This window comes from Onychomys torridus, chromosome 8, assembly GCF_903995425.1.
Source record: "Onychomys torridus chromosome 8, mOncTor1.1, whole genome shotgun sequence".
In the NCBI taxonomy this organism is placed as follows: domain Eukaryota; kingdom Metazoa; phylum Chordata; class Mammalia; order Rodentia; family Cricetidae; genus Onychomys; species Onychomys torridus.
In genome coordinates this window covers 67,982,656-67,996,603 of record NC_050450.1, presented here as the reverse complement: position 1 = coordinate 67,996,603, position 13,948 = coordinate 67,982,656, and the positions used below count along the sequence as shown (strand labels likewise).

Below are 13,948 nucleotides of genomic sequence, written 5' to 3'. Positions count from 1 at the left end.
GGGTCTAGCAAGGAGAAACAGATGGACCAGAAGAAGGTCAAGTGCAGTTTGCTCTGCAGGACGGAAGGGCTTCAGGGAAGGCTGCTCTCCAGCCAGCTGAGAACCTCAGGCCTCCTGCATCAGCGCTGACACAAGAGCTCCCCACAACTCCATGGTGACGCTAACCAGGCTACCCTGCCCCTGCGAGACTCTGGGTTCCCCAGAGAAGGGCACTTGTTTTGTAACAGGAAAACCCCGATGGGTTCCCTGCCCTGAGGACTTGAGCTTTACAGTTCTGGGGACAGTTTACTGGAATCCTGAGCTGGCAGTGGCCAAATGCAGAGCTGACTTCATGATCAGGCTCAACCAAGGCTTTTTTTTTTTTTTTTTTTTCCGGGAGGGTGGGGGGTCCAAAAGCTAAGGTAAGGGGCCAACAAGATAGCTCAGCAGGTAAAAGTACTTGACGTGTAAACCTGGAGACCCGAGTTTGATCCCCAGTAGTCACAGAAAGGCGGAAGGAGAGAACCTGCTCCCCACAGTTGTCCTCTGACTTCCACATATACACTATGGCACACGTGCCCCTTCCCCACATGATACACACACAAGCTGAGGCCCCGGAAGGAGAACTTTCCAGGCCACGGTGTGGTGTGACTTATGCCACCAGCTAGCACTGGACTAGCATTATCCTGGTTCGGGGCCGCCACCAGCCAGTGCTGGGACCTTGAGACAGTCCCCTGTTTTTCTCCGGCCTTACCTGTTCCAAGATTTCAAATGCAAATGGATCCTCCTGACCCTGCCTGCTGTGCACCCAACCTTATAGCTGGCTGCACCTTCAGTGTGTGTGTGTGACCTACTGGAATGCCCAGTAGACTGGGCATGTGCATAAACTGCCTGGAGGTCAGGATGTAGGAATTTGTGCATGCCCGGACTGGGTGGTCTAATTAGCTACCAGGACACACATATGGGTACAGGTCACAAGAGGAGTGGCATGGCCTAGCCATGTCCCAAAGTGTGTTCCAGTGGAGAGTGGCCTCCCTGGTCAATGTGAGTGTGAACACTGCATGCCCTCCCTGTTCCTTTTGACAGTCCAGAGAGGCTTGGTTTGTCACAGCGCTGAGGGGCTCTGTGCTGAGGAAACCAGTCTATCTATCGCCTGGCTCTGAAGGATTCCCAGAATGCCTTGTACAGCCAAGTTCCTGAAGTATCCTGTGGTCACATAGCGCCTTTCAGTTGTGTGCTTTAGGGACGATCTGAAGGGTCCATGGGGTGCTGGAGGTGTTGGCAGTGGGTGGTGTCTGAGGCAGAGACCAGGCCAGGCTGGAGAGGGCTTTTACTGCCTCACCTGTACCCTTGGGGTGGGCTGTGGGGAATGGGGATGAGAACCAGTGGAGAGGCTGTTAAAGCCTGGGGTGCGGGCGGAGCTGTGGGTGGCAAGTGGTAGGGGAGGGCTCAGCAAGTGCCCCAGCTGGGAGCTGCAACACAGTGCCCTTTTCTATAGTTCTACGGGCTAACGCCTGTCACAGTAAACACACACACACACACACACACACGCACGCACGCACGCACGCACGCACGCACGCATGCACGCGCACACGCATGCACACCCACAGATGCACACATGTCCCTGGTTTCTGTGGGAAACAGTCCGAGGGATAAAGCCACCATCTGTAGAGTCATAGGAGAAAGTGGAGCCAGCCAACAGGAAACAGAACTGAAGTATGAATGTTTACAGTCACCTCCATTTCTCCTCCCGCCACATCTCACCGTCGTGAGCCAGCACTCTCTGGCTAACACAGAAAGGGCTCTAGCTATACCTCCCAGAACCATGCTAGTGGGCCCAGGGGTGCAGCAAGATGGCACCCATTTCCCAGACAAGCTGAGGCTGGGAGAGGTTGCCTGGCTTACTCAAGGTCTTACCTGGAAGGGCAGGCTATGTTCAGATTTGGGCCTGGCTGACGGTAGGGAAACTCTGGCCCTCCATGCAGGCAGGACTCCTAGACATGGTTGGTTGCTCCCCATAGTCTGCCCTAAACTAAGAACTTGAAATGCCCATTTTTCAAAAGCCAAGGTGTCACACACGGTTCTCAGTGTTGCTCTCCATCTGACCCAGGAACTCACTTATTTACTCACTTACCTTTTGGCGGTTGTTGGAGACAAATCCCTGACTCCTAACCTGGGCTGGCCAGAGCTCTCTACCTCCTGCCTTGGCCTCAGTGGCTGGGATCACCCGTACCACACACCTAACCCAAAGAAGGATTTTTTCAATGGGTAGCTTACACATGAACTTGAAGAACTCTACCCCAAACCCAGTAAGGCTTTAGACACTGGGCAGGGCCTGGGGAGGTGACAGCCACTAGCCCTGTCCAGCCCAGCACTGTGGCGCTCCTCTTAACTTTGCTCTGGGAAGGTGCTCCTTGAAGGTGGAAGTGGCCAGAATGCAGGACTGAGCCTTAGTACTCATTGACTTCAGGGCATCTGCCCTGACCCCCAGCTCTAGGAATCACAAGAGGGCGGGGCAATGCTCCACGTGTCCCTGTGCTCCAAATACAGGGGACACCCTAGACAGAAGGGTCCTGATGCAGGGAAGGCTGCTTCTGGTCAGTACAGAGGGATGCAAAGCCTGCTGGGGTAGAACCTGCCCCAGGGAAGCCAGCAGAGGCAGAAGGAGAGCTGCGGAGAGAGAACCAGATTGCAGATGGGGGGACCTTGCTGCTGGAGACACTAATTACAGATGGGAGGAGGTACTGGGTCCTGGTCAAAGGACAGCCAAGGGCCTTCATCCCTCGAGGCACAGAAACGAACCAGAGATAGCCCTAACCCCCAAAGCTCAGAATCTAGTGATTAATAACAATAAAAACAATTATAATCTGATAGGCATTTTATCACTATTTTTCAAATAAGGATACTGGCCTCAGAGAAGCTAAGTAGTCTGCCCAGTACCACACAGCGTACCCACCTCACAGGCAGGATTCTCCTCTTGGGGTCCCTGTATTTGTAGACTATGTCTGAGCTGAGGGAGAAGGACCTAAGGGAAGGACGGGGTAATGACACAGAGGAGAGGTTTAGTCAAGACTGGTGGGTACAGGAAGTCCACTCAGGGGCTGGCACAGTAACCAGACAGTGATCATGAACGAAGGCTGGGCCCGGGACTGCCGCGTTCAGCAGCACAGGTTGTGTCCTGCATCAACTCCCGGTGGCGGCATTCCCACACAGACTGCCAGGAGACAGCTATGTGGCCCGGGCTCTAGGGCAAGGGTAGATGGAGGGAAGAGACGCACATGACTGATTGGGAGCGCGGAGACAAGGCCTTCGGTCTCTGAGTAATAGCTGTCAATCAAACCCACTCTGTTATCACAAGTTTTGTTTCCTCTAGGGGAGGAGTAGTAGCTGAGCCCCAAATGCATGGCACAAGCCTGAGCCAGTTGGAGGTGTATTTCTACAGCAAAGATTCTGGGCCGTAAAGGGGTCCCAAGAGCCAACAAGGTTGGTAAAGTACCTCTTCCAGATGGGAGGTCCCTAAGGAGCCTAGGATACTTCAAAGTCCAGAGGCATAGTAGCTCAGCAGATTAGAGATGCCACCAAGACCCATAACCTAAGTTTGACCCCAGGAACCACATGGTGGAAGGAGAAAACCAACTAACCCCCATAACTTGTCCTCTGACCTCTCCATATGTGTGTGTGTGCGCGCGCGCGCGCGCACACACACACACACACACACACACACACACACACACACACACACACGCACATAAATGTAATGAAGTTCAAAGGCCAAGAAGCCCAGGTCATCTCCAGGCTCCCTGTAGAGGAGACCCTTTCTGGGGTCTCTTATTTATATTCACCTCACAATTCCCTGCTCCATAGCCAGACAAAGGTCTTCAGGTCAGGACCTCTGCATCCAGGTAATGCCAGCAAAGCAGGCTTGGAGGAGTATTCATCCGCCTTGTCACTCAACCTGGGGGCTCCTGTGATGCTCAGGTTGTCTCCTAGGGGCAGCATGCTCCTGATGAGGAACCAGGACAAGCTCTGCAAGTCCTTCTTAGCACAGCTGTTCCTTTCTGCCAGGCTGGGACAGAGGGGTGAAGAGAGGCTGGGATGCAGAGAAGCCACAGGACACGTGACAGGAAGCTGCCTGGCAGGAGTCCTGGGTTCAGACAGGTGTGACAACCCAGGCTCTGCACACCAAACCTCTAAGCCCTTCCCCTAGACAAGGGTTGTCAGTGTCTCCGCTTCCTCTTGGTGCAGTGGGCACAACTGGGTCTAAGCAGAAAGGATGGGTGGCAGTCAGAGGTGCCATGGACTGTGTGGGCACCTGGCTGGCACTGCCAACGTTCCAACAGCCCACCCTGCCCCGTGTCCGCCTCTTGCTGAGACCTGGCTCCAAAGGGAAGGTGACCTGTGCTCCGATGCAAACAGCAGAAAGACAGGGTGGAGGGGGGGGGACTCGGCACGGAGAGAAGGGGAGGGGGGAGAAAGTAACAGCACCAAGTGTGTGGTCCCGTGAGGCCAGGCCAGCAAACGGACATCGGCCTCCGACTTGCTTCTTCACAAGTACAGCCCTGAACAACCCTCTGGGTCTCCTGGGGGGCCATGAGGTAACCCCTGTCAACTTCCCATGGGGGAAATGACAGGCAGTAGTTATGGGAGAGGCCCACAGCACTGGCTGCAAGAAGCCACGGCGACCGACCGGGGTGGATGCAGCGTGAGGCCCGCCCTACAGTAGGCCTGGCGTCCTTGCAGGTTAGGATGGGCCGGCCCTTTCTCTAGCAGTGCTCTACTTTCAGTTCGCGAACATGGGACAGCTGGGCAGGACAGAGCTCCGGTGAGGCTGGTCCCCGCCTCTGCAGAGGGTGCAAGCTTGTCTCAGGGGCCAGGAGGCTCCACACTTCCAAACTTCAAACTCTCATTCTTTACTTGGAACAAGGCACTTGCCTCCAAATTACTCTTGAGCAGGACAAGCCCACCCCCACTGTCCTAAGAAGCCAGCCTCAGGGGCACAGTGTTCTGTGACCCTGCCTCCTACTCTACCTAAGGCCACCTCCACCCTATAAAAGCTGGCTGGGCATGTAGTTCAGTTGGTAGAGTGCTTGCCTAGCATCTGGTGTGGTGGTTCATACCTGTAATCTTAGTACTCAGAAGAGGGGAGGGGAGGGGTCGGGGGCCGGCTTAAGACCATCCTTGGGCGCTTGCTTCAACAGCACACAAACTAAAATTGGAACAATACAGAGCGGATTAGCATGGTCCCTGTGCAAGGATGACACATAAATTCATTAAGTGTGCCCCCCCCCCTTTTCTCTCCAGACAGGGTTTTGCTGTGTAACAGCCCTGGCCGTCCTGGAACTCACTCCAGGCTGGCCTCAGACTCACAGAGATCCACCTGCCTCTGCCCACCTGAGTCCTGGGATTAAAGGTGTGCATCACCACCACCTGGCAAGTGTCCCATATTTTTAACAAAAGTATGTACCTTACCAAAAAAAGTTTTAAAAGATCATCCTTGTGTACACAGTGAGTTCCAGGCCAGGATGCCCACTTGAGACCTAGCTTTAAAAACAAAAGGAAACCCCAAACCAGCTGCCCCTAGTAATGCTGGCAGACGTTGTTTGGGTCCAGTCTCATCTCTATGGCAACAGCCTCTTCCCTGCTGAAGACTTCCCTACTCCTTTTCCAACACACTCTCTCCTTCCTTAATTAGAATTCATTGTGGATTTTTTCCCCTTGACATCTGTAAAATTATTTACGATAAAAGACACATTCAGAGTGGGACCAACAAGATAAAAATAACCCACAGAGGCAAAGGAGGGCAGCAGTCACATGACAGACAGCATGTGAACTTGCAGGCCTCACAGGAGAGCTCGCATTAGCTGGAGTGATGCTCACCCTCCGACGAGGATTTCATTAGGAGAGGTCAGGTGCAAGGCAGACTGTACGAGCCGGGAGCACAGATACAGACTGGGCAAAGGGTTCTGGCGGGCTCCCAGTTACCACACAGCCCCAGCAGGGCGCTTCACACACAGTGATGATGACCATGGAGAGAGAACCTAGACAACCAAGCCTGGTGCAGGATGTCGAGAAAGAGACGGAGCCCTAAAGGAAGAGGCTACTTTGTCCCCAAGGTGCCCCGTGTCACCTGGAGCTGAGCTCCTGCCTACAGTCTGGGCAGAGGCCATGCAGGTAGAAAGGGCAGTCACCTGCCACCAGTCCACACTGATGACATGCCCCTCACCTGCCACCAGTCCACGCTGACAACATGCCCCTCACCTGCCACCAGTCCACGCTGACAACATGCCCCTTACCTGCCACCAGTCCACGCTGATGACATGCCCCTCACCTGCCACCAGTCCACGCTGACAACATGCCCCTCACCTGCCACCAGTCCACGCTGACGACATACCCCTCACCTGCCATCAGTCCACGCTGATGACATGCCTCACCTGCCACCAGGCCACACTGATGACATGCCTCACCTGCCACCCATCTTTATAGCACTTTAGATTAAAAACCCACTTCTGGAAGCTGGAGAGATGGTGCAGTGGTTAAGAGCATTTGTTGCTCTTGTAGAGGACCAGGGTTCAGTTCCCAGCACCCACATTTGTCGTGGCTCACAACCATCCCTCACTCCAGTTCCACTCCAGATCTGATGTCTTCTGCCCTCCTTGGGCACTGCACACAGGAGGTACAGGGACATACATGCAAATGAAATACCCATACATATAAAATAAAAGTAAGTAAGCTAGGCAGAGGTGGCGCACGCCTTTAATCCCAGCACTCGGAGGCAGAGCCAGGTGGATCTCTGTGAGTTCAAGGCCAGCCTGGGCTACAGAGTGAGTTCCAGGACAGCCAGGACTACACAGAGAAACCCTGTCTTGAAGAAAGAAAAAAAAAATTAAGTAAACCTAAAAAACAAACTAGTCCTCAGGAGAGCGCTCTGGCAGGAAGCCTGTAACTCCAGTGCAGTGCTGGGGTGAGCAAGGCAGACACTGGAAGCCACGCCCTCAGGGCAGGCCAGACACTCAGCTTCCTACACTGTGGGGCCACGGGACTTAGTTCAGTAGACACGGAGGCATCTGTGTATATGAAGGGCCTGAGAGAGAGACTGAGGCAGGGACCCGATGGGATCAAAACATACCCCCAAATATGCTACTCTGACACAGGACTGTTTTGTGGGCTTTGTTTGTTTGTTTTGTTTTTCTGAGACAGGGTTTCCCTGTGTAGCCTGGGCTGTCCTGGAAGTTTCTCTGTAGACCAGGCTGGCCTTGAACTCAGAGAACCCCTGCCTCTGCCTCTTGAGTGCTGGGATTACAGGTGTGCGCCACTATGCCTGGCTGATACAGGATTCTTCTGAGCTAAAGACAGCAGAGAAATAGCAGACACCATGTGTGGGAAAGCAGGTTAGACATCACCCTTCATGAAGAAGACTCGAACCAGGCATGGCGGTTCCTGCCTGTAATCCCAGCTCCTGGGAGGCTGAGGCAGGAGGGCTGCTATGAGCTCAAGCCTGGCTTAGGCTACAGTAAGGACTTCATCTCAAAAGAAGAGAGAAAAATAAAAAGTAAAAAACTAAATCAAAAAAGAGGAGGAGGAGGAGGGGGGAAGTGACGGCATGAATTTGTAAATTTGTGCCCTGGAGAGAATAGCAAGGACGTGGATCTCCAGCCTTGGCCACGAAGCAAGTTCCAGGCTGAGGGCTACATAGTGTGTATGAGAGGGGTGGTGGTAGTGGGGAGACTGAGGCAGACAGGTACAGAGAGACCAGAGGGAGAGGAGAGGAGGAGAGAAGGAGAGGTACTGAGATTTCTTGCCTGTTACTCGTGTGGCTCTAGATAAGAGGGTAAGAGTCTTTCTCCTCTACAGAGATCAGCCCTCCCCCATCCAGTGTGAAGGGCTAACCTGGCTAGTACCTGCCCTGCCATACCAGAGGTCCCGGGGCAGTCCCTAGCCCGCTCCCACACGAAGCCTGAGGCTTATGCCGTATCATAGCCATGTTAGCCACTTTTGTTTTCCTGGTCCAGAAGAACGCAGCAGGACCAAGATGAGCTCAGCTGTTACCTCTCAGGAACTCAAAACATTTCTCCCCTGGGACCAGATGGTCCCCACCCTGCAGGAAGGCCTAAGGCTGAGGGAGGGGGACAGGGTGAGTGGAGGTCAGGGATATAGGCCTGGCCACCAGAGGAGGTCAGCACCCCTGAGGCAGAAGGTATCAGCCAATTAAAACCTGTTTTGTAGTCTGAAATTCCAGCATTTTCTAGGTATTCCTGAGGAGACACACCAGTGACCACTCCCCGTTAGCAAAGGAAGTAGTGATGCAGATGGAGGTTGGGGATTTTGCTTTCAGCCCAACTAGTATTGGACGGGATCAAGAGGTCAACCCAGGATCCTCAGACCCAAAGCCTTGCTCTCAAGTTTAGTTTCACAACTTGGGGGGGAGGGGGTGAGTGAGTGGAAAGATGGCTCAGTGGTTAAGAGCACTGGCTGCTCCTCCAGAGGACCTAGGTTGGATTCCCAGCACCCACATGGCAGTTTACAACCGGCAAGAGATTACAGTTCCAGGGGAGCCAATGCCCTCTTCTGGCCTCTGTGTGCACTGCACACATGGTACACAAATATGCAGGCAAAATACTCATACACATAAAATAAAAATGAATAAATTGGCTGGACATAGTGGTGCTTATCCTTAACCCCAGCACTCCAGAGGAACTTAGAATCTCTGTGAGTTCAAGGCCAGTCTAGTTTACATAGTGAATTCCAGGACAGCCAGAGCTACATAATAGAGAGCTCCTGCCTCAAAAAACAAAATAATTAACTAACCAAATGAATGAATAAATAATCTTTTTTAAAAATAATTTTTATTAAAAAAAATCACAATTTGGAACCCAGCATGGTGGTACATACCTATAATCTCGGCTACTTTGGAAGCTGAGGCAGGAGGATTGCCCAAGGCAGACTGGTCAATATGGAGACCTCCATCACAAATAAACTAACACAAATGCTCACTTCAGCAGCACATATACTAAAGCCAGGAAAATACAGAGATTAGCACGGCCCCTGCACAAGGATGACATGCAGATTTGTGAAGGATTCCATATATAAAACACACAAACATGGATTAACTCAGCCGCCAAGGCCAGTCAAAGAGGCCTACATCTGTCTACTTCCCAAAACCAATGGTTGGCATTTGGCTGGTAGGCACTGCCTTCTAATCCCCAGCAGTGATAGAGCCTGGCTTGTGCCCAGGAGTCTGCTGAGAGGTACAGAGAGAAAACAGATCAGACCCAGAAGCGAGAAGCTGAGCACCGTTCCTGGCAGAGCCTGGCTGTCTATCACAGCAGCAGAGATGTGGGGACAGGAATCCGGAGGGCCTGGCTGCTGCCTGTGAGTGACAGCCAGGCTGGAAGTGACATGCTGGCAGATGGAGGAAGAGATGCGGTGAGGAAGGAAGGGTTCATCCAGCAGTGTCTACAGCATTTAAGGGGGAGGCCAGGGGGAGGGCCTCCAAGTCACAGAGGCACAGGTAAGGCTTGGTCAGTGCGGCCACTGTCACTAGAGATACCAAGAAAGGAGAGGATCCATGTGCAGGATAGAGTCTGAGCCTGGGCAGTAGCTGGCAGGGGCATGAGCCTCTCCCTAACACTCTGCACCCATGCGCGGTGTGAATTTTGAGGTCTTTGATTTGGTCTCTGGGGTGCTCCTGGGTTTCTAGTTGGAACCAGTCCCTCCATGGCACAGGGGTGACCTTCCCATCTGGGGTTCACCCACCCCACCAGTCCCACTGTGCATAAAGCATGGTGCCGGTGCTGGAGGCACACACTCGGGGAGCAAGGGGAGGTCCTGGATGTGGACAAGAGAGACTGGAGAAATGAGCACACAATGTGATGGATGTGACCGGGGTGTGCACGGGCAGGGAAGGCTTCTCTGTGGAGGTGGCACTGGTGTTGGCACCTGATTATAAAGGGTAGAGGGACAGAGTCCTGGGTAGGAGAATCACCTGAATGTGCAGGGTGGTAAGCAGTACTCCTTCATGGCTTCTGCCCAGTCCCTGCCTAGAGGTCCTGCCCTGACTTCCCTCAGTGATGAAGTGTGACCTGGGAGTTGTAAGATGAAACATACCCTTTCTCCCTGAGTTGCTTTGGTCATGGTCTTTATCACAGCAATCAAAGGCAAAGCAGGACACCGAGGAAGATTTAAAAAAAAAAAAAAAAAAAAAGGCCAGAATGGCTGGGACAGTGAAAACCAGGAGGCGGCAGGGACCAGGTTCAGGCAGAAGTGAAACCTCTGCTTTATTTTGTGTCTGTCTCCTTGGTCTTAAAACTTTGGGTCAGACCTGCTACCCATCAGCATGTTAGTGACTCAAGAGAGTCTGTCTAAACACTAGTGACACAGGATGGTTAGCTTAAGTAAGCCCTGACGTAACTTATCTTGCCCCTCTTCAAGACTCAAGGCTCCAAGATAAGAACAACAGGGAAGTTTTGCTGTTGCGCGTCCTCTTCCAGACCCCTAGAGTAGCGTCTGGACGTCTCCAGTCACTGCCCTAAATCTGGATTCCAGAGAAAGCCTAGCAGACTGATCATCCGTGATGAGCCTGCCCCAACCCCTCCAAGCACAATGGAAACTAAAGCTGCTCTTTCCCTCCTAGGTGGGACAGTCATCTCCTGGGAGCCCAGCTGACCCTGGAGCAACAGCAGGGTGATCTCTGGAGCCACCTCTCAGTACAAGAGCTGAGATGACAACCAGCCCTGGCTGGCTTCCTCCCCCAGGTAGACCTGCATCTCAGGGCGGCATCCTCAGAGGGGTGCTTGTTCTCTGCTGTGTCCCTGTATGGCTGCATCAAGCCTTTCCAGCATGACTTCCCTTTTGATTTCCCAGGCAGGCAGGCGGAAGGGTCGTGTTTGTAGGGAATCTGGCCTTGGACTCATGAGGTCTTAAGCAAGAGCGTTCTGATGAAAAGACAAGGAAAATTCTGAAGACAGGGCAAAGAGAAGGAGCCCCTCACTCTGGAGCCTGGGTCAAGCTTCTCCATCGAGAGGTGAGATTCCCCCCACAATTAACATTTGCTGAGGGGTTGTTGGTATGGTGTCACTGTCCCTTTCGTACATGGATCTTTGATGCTAACATCAATGACTCTAGGATTAACATCAAGATCTGGATGAGCATGAGCAGGATCTCCCTCCTTCCCCCAGATGTTTTCCGGGGATCTCAAGGCTGTTAACTTTGCTACCTCCTTGTATTTCTGTGACCTCATCGACTATAATCTCATCAGGAATCTGTCAGGAGCCATCCTGTGATCTCATTTGGGTTTCTTAGCAACCTTTTGAAGGTTGAGATAATAGTCTCACACCCCACCAAAGTCCTGCCTATGACTATATAAAGACTATGAAGTAAGAGTCTCTCAGACAACCCCACACCCATGCACCCATCCTTATTTCTAACCAACCCCCCCCATAACCCTCATTGTTAAAATCTATATTAAAAACGTTTTATAATAAAAAGATCAACTCTGCTTCATAGGGCTTACCCTGAAATTCTGTGTCAAAGCCACAAATCCCAGTTTGGCCTGAACCGAGGCCCTTAAAAGATTAGGGAACTCCTCAGGCTGCTAGGGGCAGAGTGGAGATGGCCCCCAGCTTCTGTCCCCCTCGACAAGTTCCAGGTCCTGACTTAAGGGCTTAGAAGAAAAGTCTGGCAGTTGTATGGAATATTTGTCACAGAAAGGTAAGAGAGTATAAGATGTGGGTTAGGCCAGGTGGCAGTGGTGCACGCCTTTGATCCCGGCACTGGGGAGGCAGAGGCAGGCGGATCTTTGTGAGTCTGAGGCCAGCCTGGGCTACAGAGTGAGTTCCAGGAAAGGTGCAAAGCTACACAGAGAAACCCTGTCTCAAAAACAAAGAAGGGTTGGGGATTTAGCTCAGTGGTAGAGCACTTGCCTAGCAAGCACAAGGCCCTGGGTTTGAGCCTCACCTCAAAAAAAGAAGAAGGAAGGAAGGAAGGAAGGAAGGAAGGAAGGAAGGAAGGAAGGAAGGAAGGAAGGAAGGAAGGAAGATAAACACAAACAAAAGAGATATGGGTTGGAAGGCAGCTACAGGCTCTGAAAAGGTCCGGAGGCGGCGCAGGTGGCTGGAGACATACTCTAGGACAAAGCCATTGGTCTTCGCAGCACTCCAGAAGAGAAGGAGGGAAGGGAAAGCAGAGATGGGTTGATTAATGACAAGTGACCTCTGATCTGAGCAATTAGATGGGGACCCTAAGAGGTCTGTTCCTGGGGTGTAGGACTGGAGTAGACTGTCGAGACCTCCCTCAGGCACATGTCTGCAAAGGCACCATCCACCATGTCACAGGCACTTGCATTTTGTCTATGATGCCTCAGCTCAGCTGCCAGACACAGGGAGGTCCCTGTAACAAGTCATGTCTTACAGTTTCCTATGACCTACTACAATATTCTCAGCTCAGCTCAGAGGAAGGAGATATGGCCCTGCTAGAAAGACAGAGTTCAGAATTCGTGGCCCAAAGGAGGGTGGGGATCGACTCAGGAACTATTCTAGGCTGAAGGTCGCTACAGAGATGTGACGACTCAAAACACTGTGAGCTTCTGGCTGAGGTCTGAGGTTGAACCAGAGATGGGGAAATATGAACGCAGTTTATGGTAGATATTATGTCACACCCATCCTAAATTTCCTAAAAGTGACAAGATTGCTCTGGTTATGTGGGAGAAGGCCCTTGGACTTGGGGACCATCAAGAATTTAAGGATTAAGGCCAGGTGAGGTGGTACATAGCACTCAGGAGGAGGAGAAGGAGGCAGAAGGATCAACATTTCACCCTCCTCTACATACTGAATTTGAGGCTAGCCTGGGCTATATGAGTCTCAGTCTCAAACAAATAACAAATTTTAGAATCAAATGTCATTATGTTGGCAACTTTTATGTGGCCCACCAAAACAGGCAAACAAATTTCTTATAGCAATAAACACACACACACACACACACACACACACGCACACGCACACGCACACGCACACACGCACACACGCACACACGCACACACGCACACACACGCGCGCGCACCCATGTGCTAACTGCAGAGTTTAAATCAATGTATTTCTTTTGCTCTTATCATTCTTCAAAAAGTTGAAAATTTTTTGAATTAAAGTCAGAGCCAGGTGATGGTGGCACATGCCTTTAATCCCAGCACTCAGGAGGCAGAGGCAGGCAGATCTCTGTGAGTTCAAGGCCAGCCTGGTCTACAGAGAGAGATCCAGGACAGGCACCAAAGCTACACAGAGAAACCAAAACTACACAGAGAAACTACAAAGTCAGAGCTCAGCACCCCAGCGATCCTGAAAGCCTCTGTCTGGAAAGCCACGGCAGGGCTCACTGTACAGCAGGAACGCTTCCTTCCTCAGCTGGGAGCCCATCACACTGGTTCTATAGGACTGCAAATGCTTTGGGCCAGGGTACAAACCCAAACTGTGGCCAGAGGATGTCTACCAAACCACAGGACTACAAAAATGGAAGGAACCTGGTGAGCACACAGCTGGAGCAGCAGTGGCCTTCCGCAGGGACAAGACTCTTCCCAGCCCAGCCTCCACTTCCATCCTCAGAGAAAGCATCACAGGCACTGGCCAGAGGGCAGAGTCCACTGCACTGTGGCTTCTTGGAATTGCCCTGCGGACTTCAAAACACAGAGGTCACTGCCTGGGTCAGAGGTGGAGCCTGAGCATGGGGACTCTCACAAGCTCCCAGGTCATTCTAACAGGCCCCGAAGCTTGAGGATACCGGCTCAGACAATGAATTTGTGTTAGAATTACCTGGGGAGTTGAGGGAGAGAGGGGGAGAGGGGGAGGGGGAGGGAGAGGGAGGGAGGGAGGGAGAGAGAGAGAGAGAGAGAGAGAGAGAGAGAGAGAGAGAGAGAGAGAGAAACAAGAACTAAGAACTAAGTAAATGAGAACCACTATGAGGAAGGACTCTGGTATTTCTGAGA

At 52.2% G+C, this 13,948-nt stretch overlaps 1 protein-coding gene and 2 non-coding genes across 3 annotated transcripts in view; 2 read left to right on the top strand and 1 right to left on the bottom strand.

The window, feature by feature from the left end:
* Rab11fip4 (RAB11 family interacting protein 4) overlaps positions 1-13,948 on the bottom strand; it is a 104,105-nt gene that overhangs the window by 54,888 nt on the left and 35,269 nt on the right. The gene's annotated exons all lie outside the window — the stretch shown is intronic.
* LOC118590465 lies at positions 5,162-5,272 on the top strand. The gene has a single exon (XR_004945767.1). It is a non-coding gene; the product is annotated as a U6 spliceosomal RNA (small nuclear RNA).
* LOC118590469 lies at positions 8,963-9,066 on the top strand. Its single transcript, XR_004945771.1, has one exon. It is a non-coding gene; the product is annotated as a U6 spliceosomal RNA (small nuclear RNA).